The sequence below is a fragment of the Mixophyes fleayi genome, chromosome 4 (assembly GCF_038048845.1).
Source record: "Mixophyes fleayi isolate aMixFle1 chromosome 4, aMixFle1.hap1, whole genome shotgun sequence".
In the NCBI taxonomy this organism is placed as follows: Eukaryota; Metazoa; Chordata; class Amphibia; order Anura; family Limnodynastidae; genus Mixophyes; species Mixophyes fleayi.
This window is the reverse complement of record NC_134405.1, coordinates 267,787,279-267,801,224: the sequence shown is the minus strand read 5'-3', so window position 1 is coordinate 267,801,224 and position 13,946 is coordinate 267,787,279.

Genomic DNA, 13,946 nt, shown 5'->3' with positions numbered 1-13,946 from the left:
TTAGATACATATTTGTTTGAATACGTTAAAGAATCAGCCAGTTTGTTTGGAGATTATACTTTGGTTAGACTTGATAACAAGTATTGTTATTAAAAAAACCTTATGGAATCTGCCGTACAAAATAAATACACATTTCAGTAGTAGGAATTTTTTTAATACAAAAAAAATATTTATACATTTTTTTTGTCATATATTCAACTATATTTTTAGGTTAAAACAATACAAATTATTTTTTCCGTGTCTTTTTAAAGGGGGTTGGAAGGGAGGCTCCCTACTCCGACTTCTTGTCACCCGTGATGTAGAGGAGTCAGAGGAACCAGGCAAAGGGGCAAGGCAAGCGGGTTGTGTCCACCGAGGTGAAGGTGCAGGGTCAGGGTATGGGGATGGGGCCACGACAGGCGAGGGGGAAGTGGGCACAACAGGGGATTGGCCATAGCCACGAGCAAAGGCTAAACACATAAGACGACATAGTTCGGGGTCAGGGAGGGTGGACGCGACAGACACATCAGGGAGGGCGGATGCGACAGACAACTGGCTATGGGGGCTGCTGAACAAATAATCTGAGCTGGGTGAAGGGATTGTGCCGGAGGTGCGTTGGGAGTGGGCATGCAAGATATCACCCAGGAGTGTTGCAATATTTGTCACTGAAGTATTAAAAATATCCATTTTGGTGGCGAGTGTCGTCAGTAAAGAGGTGTGTGTGCTCATGAAAACGGAGAGTGTGTTAGTGAGACTGGTGATTTGCTGATCCGTGTGTTGGACACTGCTTGATATTTGTGACAGGTGAACATTCTGTGCATCAGTGGCGTTTTTAAGAGTTTGGGCTGCGTGTGCGAGTGCACGCTGCCTTACATATTCAGCTGGACGCAGCTGAGGCTCCTCCACATCACGGGCAACTTCATCATCCACTGGTGAAGCAGGCGCCTGCTGCTCACATGCTGTAGAGAGATAATAAGTAAAATAAAGTAATTAGAATCAATGAGTAAGGTGCGATATTATATTAGCAAAAACATCTTACAACGCGTGATGTAGCATTGGTAAAGTGTCAGCTTCCCTTGAATGTGCTAGCAGCCCTTTCCGCTACCCAAAAACATACATTGCCACTTATGGTCTGACTTTTTAGGATGAGCCCTACACAGGGCCGGTGCAAGGTTGCTCGGCACCCTAGGCAAAGCTTAAGCTTGCCGCCCGAGCGTATCACATCCCGCCCCCCCCCCCCCCCCCCCCCCCCCCCCCCCCCCCCCAGGCGCCCAAAAAAAAATTTTTTTTATTTCCCAGCCCCTAACACACTTAACATTTCTAAAATAAAAATAATAACTCTCACCTCCTCCGTTCTCTCCCCTCTGTCTGTAGCCTCCGTTCTCTTCCCTCTGTCTGCAGCCTCCGTTCTCTTCCCTCTGTCTGCAGCCTCCGTTCTCTCCCCTCTGTCTGTAGCCTCCATTCTCTCCCCTCTGTCTGTCTGTAGCCTCCATTCTCTCCCCTCTGTCTGTCTGTAGCCTCCGCTCTCTCCCCTCTGTCTGTCTGTAGCCTCCATTCTCTCCCCTCTGTCTGTCTGTAGCCTCCCTTCTCTCCCCTCTGTCTGTCTGTAGCCTCCGCTCTCTCCCCTCTGTCTGTCTGTAGCCTCCGCTCTCTCCCCTCTGTCTGTCTGTAGCCTCCGCTCTCTCCCCTCTGTCTGTCTGTAGCCTCCGCTCTCTCCCCTCTGTCTGTCTGTAGCCTCCATTCTCTCCCCTCTGTCTGTCTGTAGCCTCCATTCTCTCCCCTCTGTAAGTCTGTAGCCTCCGTTCTCTCCCCTCTGTCTGTCTGTAGCCTCCGTTCTCTCCCCTCTGTCTGTCTGTAGCCTCCGTTCTCTCCCCTCTGTCTGTCTGTAGCCTCCGCTCTCTCCCCTCTGTCTGTCTGTAGCCTCCGCTCTCTCCCCTCTGTCTGTCTGTAGCCTCCGCTCTCTCCCCTCTGTCTGTCTGTAGCCTCCGCTCTCTCCCCTGTCTGTCTGTAGCCTCCGCTCTCTCCCCTCTGTCTCTCTGTAGCCTCCGCTCTCTCCCCTCTGTCTGCAGATTCCTCTTTCCTGTACTCACCTTAGCTTCCTCACTTTTCTTCCTTTCTCTTATTGCGCGCCTTTCGTTTCTTCTTTCTTCTGTCTCCTATCGGCTCCTCTACACTGGCAGCGTCGTGATGTCACAACGCTGCCAGAAGCCAGGCGCCGGGTGTATTTTAAAATGCGGTGCTGTGCTGTAGCAGCACCGCATAATTGAGGGCGGGCGGCCGATCTGCCCTAGGCGATCGCACCGCCAGCATTTATTTCTAAATTATTACTGGGTCCCCCGCTTCAGTGCCGCCCTCCAGAGCCCGGCGCCCTAGGCAACTGCCTAACCTTGCCTAATGGGAGCGCCGGGCCTGGCCCTACATATTGAGACCATTTGTCTTCAGTGTGTAAATTTAATTTCCTACTATGTGATAGGCAAACACAGTGTGCAATTGAAGTTTACCTTCACACACACATCCTGAGAGTTGACACTTTTACTCAGACAGATACAAAGCTTTACAGACATTAAGTAAGCAAACTCATCATGTACCTAGTGGAGCGGCCTCTCCTGTTCGGGATGGGCTAGAGCCAGTGTCTATGTCGCCCAACCCAACTATCTCCACCAGGGCAATTGCAGCCCTCGCCCGCTCCTCGAGGGGTGTTAAAATAGTACGTAGTCGAGGCCCCCCACCAGTGCCTTGAGCATGCCTGTGAATCTCAACAAGCTTCGCTTTCAGGCGTCCTTTATAGTCTGCCCATCTGTGGAATAGACAAACATTATTGCCTCACATAGTACCTTCAACTCAAAATGACACATTTTTCAATAAAATACATTGCACGTTTGCTAATCACACCAATTTAACCTTCACATACAGTAATACAGATTTTGCTCTTTTGAAGCGCGTATAATGTGGTAAACATATTATGTCAATGTGACCAAGGGCCATGGTGTTAGTTTCTGAAAACAAAGGGCCTGATCAACAAATGCATTGGAGTCACAAGTTGGTTTCACCTCACAGGTGACTAATGCTACTATGTCACAATATCCATATTTATCTCTAGCGATATATATATATATTATTTGTCAAATAGACACAGTCAGTAAAGTTAAATAGGGCTATTTTTTTTAAATTTAATTCGTACCTTTTCTGTACTTCAACCTTTGTATGCTCATACGGAGATATTTCATTGATGAGCCTTGTGATTTCCTGCCAATGCGTTTGGCGCTCGCGTCCGGTTATTTGCCGGTTCCCACTGTGGAACCTCGCCAGAACCTCTTCTACCAGCACCTCCAGCTCCTCCTCTATGAAATTGTATTTACGCGTAGTTGGCAGCCCTGGTGCCTCCACATTACTTGGGCCAGCATCAGACATATTCCTATTTGAAAGATAAGTTGTGTCTTTATAGGCAATGCACACAGTCAGGTGGTGATACAGAATCTAAGCACATCCACCCCCTACATAAGGTACAATTTCACAAACTTCTAACTAGGTCTAAAACACATGCCCCTTATTATAATAAACATTGTGGTTTGTCTATTTAACGGCCATTTAGTTTGACCACTGCATTTTGACTGACATATTAGTCAAATACTATAGCAACATTCTCCTACTACTACTACTACTCGTCACTTTTCAAACCATAAAATTGGTTTACAGGTTAGCAACACACCAAAATTAAGGATATCACTCAGTTGCAAACCCTATATTGTGTAATTATTATTAATATTTGGTTACAAATCAGCCATCAACACACTTAAGTGTGTACTCCAAATGCAATTGTGGAGGTATGTGGCCAAAATAAGTGTATACATTTGGACCCATGTTTCCATCAATGCAATGAGCTAGTTATTATGCTGTTGAACATGGATAAGGTTCAAAAGAACTTAGCATACTGTAGGCTACTATTGAAAACTTTACATGTTAAATGTGAGGCCAGGGGCCCTTTGCTTACCAGTTTTTTTTACATTCCGGCCACACATATTGCAGAGCAAACAGTTTGCTACATTAGGAGATAAAAATATTTTTGCACTATCCAGAAATTTCAGATAAATTATTATACTTGCTTGTCTCCAAAGTTTGGCACAAAAGACAAAAAATATTTTGATAGTCAACTGGGTAATGCGTGGTATGGCCTGCAATAAAAAAACCAAAATAATTGTTATAAGCAAGGAAAGGTAATGTGGTAAACACAGCTAACCTCCTATTTTGATTATGGATAAGGTTCAAAAGAACTTAGCATACTGTAGGCTGAAAACTTTATTGCAGAGCAAACAGTTTGCTACATTAGGAGAACACAAAAAATATTAAAATCTTACAATATCTGATTTAGTTTTGTACTTACTGTTTGTTGTTGGCTTCTTAGACCAATCATCCAAATGTAATGAAATCTTGATTGTGCTCTATCCAGGCAAAAAAGCGAATGAACAGGCACTAGACCAAAGCACAGGTGGGTTTAAATGGAGTGTTGAATTAATAAACCAGGTGTACACTCTTCTTCCTAATTGCGGAGCACACTGTACTCGTCTCAGTGCAGGCGCCCGCCATGTTCTTGGTGGGAGAGACAATCAGAGTCACAACACAGGTGTGTGAGAGCTCCGCGTGTGACGTGAGCACGCCCATACGTGCTCAGCGAACCAATCAGAACGCAGAGGCCCCCATTTTGTGTGATAGACATTATACCAAAATGAGGGCTGCTATTTTCACCAGGCGTGAGTTGAGAGTTCTTGCAGAGGGTATGGACAATGTACCCTCTGGACGGTATGTGTCCAACGAGGTGAAGGTGCGGACCTATCAAAGGGTCCGCAGACACCTCCGCCTCCGATATAACATTTGCCGAAGCACCGTGCAGCTCCAACGGCGGTGGAGCGATCTCCGGCGCCGCCAGCCAAAGCTTCTGGAGGAGCTCCGTAGGGAGATCAGAATAAGTGAGTTCTCTACTAATCGCAAAAAAAATGTCAACATATATATATATATTTGCTCTATGGCCCTGATTCATGAAGGATCCTTAACTTGAGAAACTTCTTATTTCAGTCTCCTGGACAAAACCATGTTACAATGCAAGGGGTGCAAATTAGTATTCTGTTTTGCACAGAAGTTAAATACTGACTGTTTTTTCATTTAGCACACAGATACTTGATAGATTATTTGTACACTGAAGTTTAAGGTTGATATTTGTGTGCTACATGAAAAAACAGTCAGTATTTAATTTATGCTCAAAACAGATTACTAATTTGCACCCCTTGCATTGTAACATGGTTTTGTCCAGGAGACTGAAATAAGAAGTTTCTCAAGTTAAGGATCCTTCATGAATCAGGCCCTATGTTTGTAAATATGTTCACCCTAAACACCTGACATGGCCTACATAACAATGTGCAAGCACACTATAAAGGTCATGCCCCTTCCAGTGCACCCAATAAGCTTTGGCTCCTGTCTCCTAAATTTGTCTGCTATCCATTTACTGCCCTAAATGATTTTGTGTGACAATTTTTACCAATAAGTGTGGTTTAGGAAATCAGGCATTCTAAGTCTTGACCCGAGTGCTGTAACTTGCTAGTCTAACCTTAAAAACATTTAAGAGTGGAAGATGTGTTGTCATTATTGGGTCAAGATTTAAAAGGCACGTTTCAAAGACAAAACACCTTAGTGTTTAGACTGATTTTTGCAAGCTCCCATAAGATGCAAACAGATTACAGAGTGTGCTAGATATAGCTAATCAATCATTCCTTAACTGCCTATTTAGACTCTTTTAGACTGTGAGGTACTCCCAACAAAGGGTGATTTCCGAAGTATACTCAACATTCAAAGATTTTGACCTCCATCCACTAATTCGGTGGTCCTGTAAAGAGAGAAGTAATTGACCAGGGCCAAGGGAGTTTGCTGACTTAAAAGCACCTACATGAAAAAAACATACTACGGCCAAATGTGAACAAAACCTAATTAGGCGGCCAGTAGTATGTTGGGGGAGTGTGGTAGACAACACATGCAAATATGGAGCAAGCCTCCAAACTCCACACATATGAAACTATCATCAGGGAGTTGAACTCCTGACCCCAGTGCTGTGAGAGCAAAGTGCTGACCACTAGGCCACTGCGAGATTCAACATCTCTATGTAAAATACCAAACCTTGTGCCAGGTCATCATCATAAGCATTTGTTAATATAGTGCCACTAATTCCGCAGCACTGTACAGAGAACTCATTCACATCAGTCCCTGCCCCATTGGAGCTTACAGTCAAAATTGCCTAATATAGACATTCACACACACAGACGTAGACAGAGAGACGAGGGTAAATTTTGATGGCAGCCAATTAACCTACCAGTTTGTTTTTGTTGTGTGGAAGGAAACCGGAGCACCTGGAGGAAGCCCATGCAAACACAAATATACAAACTCCACACAGATAAGGCCATGGTCAGGAATTGAACTCATGATCCCAGTGCTGTGAGGCAGACGTGCTAACCACCAAACCACTGTGCTGGGCTGACAAGTCATGTGAAATGCTTTGTGTTCATCATGTTTACCTCCTTGCATTGTTCGTAGCAAATATCTATGCCTGCTGACAATGTAAAGTTGATTAAATATGTATGATCACCTGATTGTCAAAATACTATAAGTTTTTTCAAATGGTGATTGTGTTAACATGTCCTTTTGTTTTTATTTTCTTTTTTCTAACAGACCGGGCACGCTGGGAACGGCGCCAACGCCGCCGGGCATTCGTGGAGTTGCAGGCAGCGGAGGAGGAGGAGGAGGAGCAGCAGCCAGTGGCGGTGGCAGTGCCACTGTCATCGGAGGAGGAGGCGGTGGCAGTGCCACTGTCATCGGAGGAGGAGGAGGAGGCGGTGCCAGTGGCAGTGGCAGTGAAGGAAGAGGAGGAGGCGGTGGCAGTGCCGGTACCAGTGCCAGTGGCAGTGGAGGAGGAGGAGGAGGCAGTGGCAGTGCCAGTGGCAGTGGAGGAGGAGGAGGAGGCAGTGGCAGTGCCAGTGGCAGTGGAGGAGGAGGAGGAGCCGGTGGCAGTGGCAGCAGCGGTGGAGGAGGACGAGGAGCAGGCTGACCAGGAGCCCCAGGATTTTGCGGACTCCACATCGGGCAGCCAAGAGGCAGTGGAGTTGGAAGATTGTAAGTATTTGCGATAAGTGATGGACATAGTTATATAAGATTGACATGTGCATTATACTTGTACATAATCCCTGCTGTGACATATGTTGATTAAATGGTGCCTTAAATGCCACAGGTTAAACACTTATAATATCTGCCTATACATTTTAGGCGCATTAAACACTCAAACCACAGCCATAGCCATCTTAACACATGGGCACGCAGGGCATTGGGCAAAAAAATGTGGCCGCTAACCTGGTAAACTCGTCAGTATATTAATGACTTGTTTATAAAATCTAATATACACCAAAATCGTTGGAATTCCTGTGAGTGATTGTATAGGTAGTGGCCCATGTAGTGCATAGACCTGGGGCCAATAATGCTGGATAAGACAACCCTGTGCATGGCCCTCTCCCCGTGGCTCACCAGAATTTAGTACATTGATTCGAATGCCTTCTCAACGTCTAATGTGCGTGCAAATGGTTTTGTGGCCAGAGGCATAACTCTTGGAAGTAATGTAACAGTAAACATCTCTAGTAAATCCTGTCTGTTTGATGAAATATGTATCCATGTATGTAATGTTTACTTTCTGATTTCTTTCAGCACCCACTGAGGAAGCTGCCAATTGGGCTCCACCACCACCCACCGCAGCAGAACTTATGGGCCACATGGGTGAAATTGCGGACGACCTGGAAGGCCTCCACCTACATTTGGCAAACATTGTAGCCAACATTCGGTTCAAATTGGCGTACTGGGGGTCATTTCAATGATAATGTTTTTTTGTTTTTTTTCTGATGTAAATAGTTCGTAAACATTGTTGCGTTGTACAAATATATACCTTTATCAAAAAACAAACCTTGGTGTGTGTGTCTTTATTCATCTCATTACACAACATGTGGGTATAAATAATAGTCCGAAAAGAGTAATGAAGAAAGATGTTTTGCTTATAACATCATTTGTATAGCACAAAAGGATTTCTTTAGCTGCTTGCATGTTATCCAAAAGTAACATGTGCCCTCCACGAACAAGCCACCCCTATAAGAGGTATTGTATCTGTAGGCCCTGTGTGCAAGATAAAATCCAAAAATGTCAAACGCTCTAGGTAGTTACCAATTCCCCCAAATACATATGTCATTGTAGTGATAGTCCAAGGTTACATTCAAGTAACAGAGCAAAGCCAGTGACACATTGAAGAGAGCCTCGAAAGTGTACCCAGAAGTGGCGTCAGTGGTGTAAGGCAGAAGTGCAAGCGAGGCAAAGGACCATGGTACTGGAGTGTGGAGAGCGGCCTGATTGGATACAGCTGAGTACATGACATAACGCATACTTGCCAACTCTCCCGGAATGTCCGGGAGACTCCCGCATTTTGTGAGAGTCTCCCGGACTCCCGGGCGAGTGTGGCAATCTCCCGAATTCTGCCCACTTCACTAGGAAGTGCCCCACTTCCTAGTGAAGTGGGCAGAATTAGATCCCAAACGCCGCGATTCCCGGTGAATCGCGGCGTTTGGCCCCGCCCCCGCTGTCAAATGACGCAATTTGCGTCATGACGTCACAGGGGGCGGGGCCGAAATGACGCGATTTCGGCCACCCCGCCCCTTCACGCCCCCCTCCACTGGCTGGCTCCCGGAAGGGAGCTGAAGAAAGTAGGTAAGTATGACATAACGTGTACGCCATGGATCCAGATGAAAGTCTATTTTCTGACAATGTTGCATTTACCTCCAAGGAAGCTGTCACCTACAACACCCCCCCCCCTCTTAGTCCATTTAGAATACTCAATGTCAGCATGCACCTAATACTGTGCATGTGAAGTATAGGCCGTGAGGCTTCTTGGATTTTCCCTCCAAATAAATATTTACTTTCAATACAGTATAAATCAGAGGGCATATTTTACAATATGGTTGAGCGTGTATAACAAATGCAAAATAAAATAAGAAACCATTGTGTCACATTTCTTGTTAGGATAATGATTCCAGTCCACACATTAGTTATGGGTATGCTCAGTATTTGAACTCATGTCTGCTGTGTTGTGAGTCCAAAGTGCTAACCAGTCAGCTACCTGTGAGATTGCTATTTTGTGTGTAATTTGTGTGAATAATGTAGAGTAGTATTAAGTGTGAGGTGTCTGTGTAGCACGCATGCTGTATTGGTGGTGTTGTGTGTGTATTTTCATGTCTCAGGTTGGGGTAGCAGGTAGCTGTCCCCATTTGCATACAGTCATTCCTGAGTTCTAATCCAGACAGAAACCCTTCCTCTGTGTGGAGGTTGTATACACTCTTGTGTGTATCCTTTATGGAAGAGTATGCTATGCATTCATTTTGCTGAAAAGGCAAGATTTATTTACACCACTTACATTTTAATAGATTCGTTATTCATGTGTTTTTAATGTAGCCATTGTCCGTGCATTTTGCGCACTATACAGCGACTTGAAATCCTAAACACAGAAAGATCGTGAAGAATGTGTTTGTTAGCAGTGTGTATTGCACTAATTATTCGCAAAGTAAAACAAGGTTGAGAGTGTTCCAGATTATTGTTAATTGACAGTGATTAATGAGTAAAGAGCTATCTCGTTAAAATAAGCCCCAGGCATGTTTGTTGTGTTGTATATAAATAAACTGTTGGTCCCTCCCACAGTGGGCGTGAAGTATGCATTGTTTAGCTTGCCGTTGATCAGTTGAGAGCCGTCGCTTATGCGTGTAGCATGTTTAAAAATACGCAGGTGGGTGTGTTTTCTAACGTTCGCACTTCTTATTTGCGTCACTTAGTTGTAATGGACCACAGGGGGGTGTGTTTTTGCTGTTTGAGGTGCTTATTTCACGCGCAAAGCGGGTTGCGTCACTCAAAGTATGCAAGGCAGATGCGTATGCGTTTGCGTACCTTGATGAATCGGGCCCCTGTTCCTGTGACCTCTGACCTTGGTTTGTCCTGTGGATACGCTGTCTGCTGCCGGCACCGACCCTGCCTGAACCCCACGCTGCTGTCCGCCACTACTCTCTATTCCTGGGATCTCCTTAGCCGTTACACAACTATCGACCCTCCGCTAGCCTGCGGCCAAGTCTGTCCCCACCACTAAGGGGCTCCAGTGAACACCAGGCTTTCGGAGTAGACTCCGGGTTTTGTTGTACCAGCTGGAGGAGCTCCTAACATTATAACCAGCCAGTAAAGATTGGAGAGATATTGCCATGGACAACAGCGACTCGAATCTTTCTCCAGCCGAAATCCTGGCTAACCAGATCCAGGCGATTTCACAAGTTGTACAGGGCCTATCCCAGCGTTTGGCAGCTCAAGAAGAGGCTTCTAGGAATCTGCAGCCTCAGCAAGCCTCCACTGGCGTTCCGCCAGAACCAAAATTGAATTTGCCTGACTGGCTCTCAGGAAGCAGGTCTGCTTTTCGCAACTTTAAAGAGAGTTGCAGGTTATATTTCCGCCTGAGACCACGCTCCTCTGGTTCCGAACAGCAAAAAGTAGGAATTGTTATCTCCCTACTACAGGGCGATCCTCTGTCTTGGGCCTTCTCCCTTCCATCCACAAGTCCAGCCTTACAAACCGTGGATGCCTTCTTCTAGGCCTTGGGGTTGCTATACGACGACCCTGACAGAGTGGCCTCAGCTGAGTTTCATCTCCGGGCATTAAGGCAAGGACGTCATTCCGCTGAGAAATATTGTGTGAAATTCCGGCGTTGGTCAACAGAGAGTGCCTGGAATGATCCAGCACTACGGAGTCAATTCCGGTTAGGCCTTACCGAGCAAATTAAGGACGCCTTAGTTTAATATCCGGTACCCGTCTTGCTTGAAGATTTGATGCAGCTTGTCATTAAAATTGACCGTCGAATCAGAGAGTGAAAATCTGAACGGGAGTCATCAATACCTCCTGGCGCACCACCCAGTTTTAGTGTTAGTTTGCCGGATTCCCCGGAACCCCCCATGCAGCTGGGTGCTTATCGCCTGCCTCCGGAGGAACGCTCCGGAAGATGCTCACTAGATCTTTGCTTATATTGTGGACAACCAGGTCACCTAGTTCGTTCCTGTCCTGACAAGGCGGGAAACGCCAAAGCCTAAGCGCTGGCGAAAAGGGGCGCTTCGGCCTTCAAAATGTCTCTTCGGAAAACTCTTTGTTGGTCCCTGGACGTCTAGTCTTCCATGACAAATCCGCGGATGTGATAGCTTTCCTCGATAGCGGTGCAGCAGGTAACTTCCTGGATATCCATTTGGCTCAGACGATCAAGATTCTGGATATCAAGTTGGGACCCGCTTGCCTGGGGGTAGAATATTCGCAAAGACTCTGATTGTTTGGTTGTTTGTAGGAGCCCTCCATGCGGAGGAGCTCTCGATCTGCCTAATTACCTGTCCTTCTGCTCCATTGATTCTGGTGTATCCTTGGCTTCATGCCATAATCCTCTCATTGATTGGAAAAGAGGGGAGATCATCCGTTGGAGCCCAGAATGCTCCGCTTCTTGCCTGACTCTACCCCTTAGAGCTCTCCAGCCTAGTCCAGATTTGCTGCCTGCATCCTATCAGGACTTTTGTGACGTATTCTGCAAAAGGAAAGCTGATTCACTTCCACCCCATCGAGAATATGACTGTGCGATTGATCTTGTACCAGGTTCCAAGTTGCCCAAAGGGCGTCTATATTCCTTATCCATCCCTGAGACTCAGGCCATGGAGCAATACGTGGAGGAAAACCTGAAGAAAGGATTCATTCGCCCCTCTAAATCTCCCGTAGGAGCGGGTTGCTTTTTTGTTTCTAAAAAAGATGGCAGCCTTAGGCCTTGCATCAATTTCCGTGGTCTAAATAACATCACTGTTAAGAACACGTATCCTTTACCGTTGATTTCTGTTCTGTTCGACCAGCTTAAAGCAGCCACTATATTCTCAAAGATTGACCTCCGAGGGGCCTACAATCTTATCCGAATCATAAAAGGGGATGAGTGTATGACTGCCTTCAACACTCAGTCGGGACATTATGAGTATCTCGTAATGCCATTCGGTTTATGCAATTCTCCGTCAGTCTTTCAGGACCTAATCAACGATGTATTACGGGAGGTCCTTGGAAAAACAGTCGTTGTTTATCTGGATGACATACTAATCTATTCCAAGTCCTTATCTCAGCATCATCAGCATGTCCGCCAGGTTCTATTGAAATTGCGGGAACATCACCTGTACGCAAAACGGGAGAAATGTGAATTCGATGTGTCCACAGTGACCTACCTGGGGTGCATCATCTCCTCATCAGGATTCGCAATAGATCCCGCTAAAGTCCAGGCAATACAAGATTGAGTCCTCCCTACTAACCTGAAGGCAATCCAAAGATTCCTTGGATTTGCCAATTATTATCGAAGGTTTATTGGCTCATTTTCCTCTTTGGTGACTCCTATCACCGCTCTCACCCGAAAAGGAGCTAACCCAGCTGAGTGGCCCCCAGAAGCTTTGGCAAGCTTTTCAGCTCAGATCTCAAAGCTGCATTCATCTCTGCAGCAGTTCTTAGACACCCTGACCCAGAACTTCCGTTCATTGTGGAGGTAGACGCTTCGGATGTTGGTGGTGGTGCCATTCTCTCGCAGAAAGACCCACAGAGTAAAAAATTATATCCTTGTGCCTTCCTCTCTAGAAAATTTTCGCCTGCTGCAATAAATTACGATGTCGGTAACCGTGAATTGCTGGCCATTAAGTGGGCATTGGAGGAATGACGACACTGGTTAGAGGGCGTTGCACATACCATTACCATCTTCACTGACCATAAAAATCTCCAATATATCCAGACCACAAAAACTCTGAATCCCAGGCAGGCCCGCTGGGCCCTGTTCTTCACCAGATTTAGGTTCATCATCACATTTCGCCAAGGATCAAAAACCACTAAAGCCGATTCTTTGTCTCTAAGTTTTATGGCACGTCATCCTCAGTCTCCTGACCCGCTGCCTATTGTCCCCTTGACCTCTATTCATCTTGGACTGACCTGGGATCTGGGAGCCACAATTCGACAGTTACAGAAAATTGCTCCAGTTCAGACCCCTGCGAACAAATTATTTGTTCCGGTTCACCTAAGAAAATCCGTCCTCATGGAGAGTCACGACAACCGTTCAGCGGGTCATCCTGGAATTCGTAAGACCATTGAAATTCTTTCCCGCTGGCTTTGGTGGCCCACTTTATTTGCTGACGTGGAAGCTTACGTCCGTGCTTGCCCTAAATGTGCCCGAAACAAATCTGCTAGAAACCGTCCTCCTGTTCTACTGTTACCCTTACCTACTCCCAGCAGGCCTTGGACCCATCTTTCCATGGATTTTATTGTTGACCTTCCATTATCCGCGGGTCATAACACCATTTGGGTAGTCGTGGACCGATTCAGTAAGATGGCGCATTTTATTTCCTTACCCAAACTACCTGATGCAAGGACCTTGGCCACTTTGTTTCTTACACATGTCTTCCGTCTCCACAGCCTTCCAGAAGACATTGTCTCGGATCGAGGGTCCCAGTTTATAGCACAATTTTGGAGATCCTTTTGTAATTCCATTGGAATCAGTATCAGTCTGTCCTCGGCTTATCACCCTCAGTCGAATGGTCAGATGGAAAGAACTAACCAGTCCTTGGAACAGTTCCTACGTATCTATGTCTCCAAGTTTCACGATAATTGGTCATCTCTGTTGCCCTGGGCAGAATTCGCCTATAACAATTCTTGCCATTCCGCTACACACACATCCCCATTCTTCTGTAACCTCAGGTTTCACCCAAAATCTAAATCTTTTGCTTCTACTGTTCCCAGTGGTGATTCCGGAACATCTGCTTTTACTGCCAGGTTGAGGTCTGTTTGGAAAAGGGTGCACTCTGCACTAGGTCAAGTCTCCC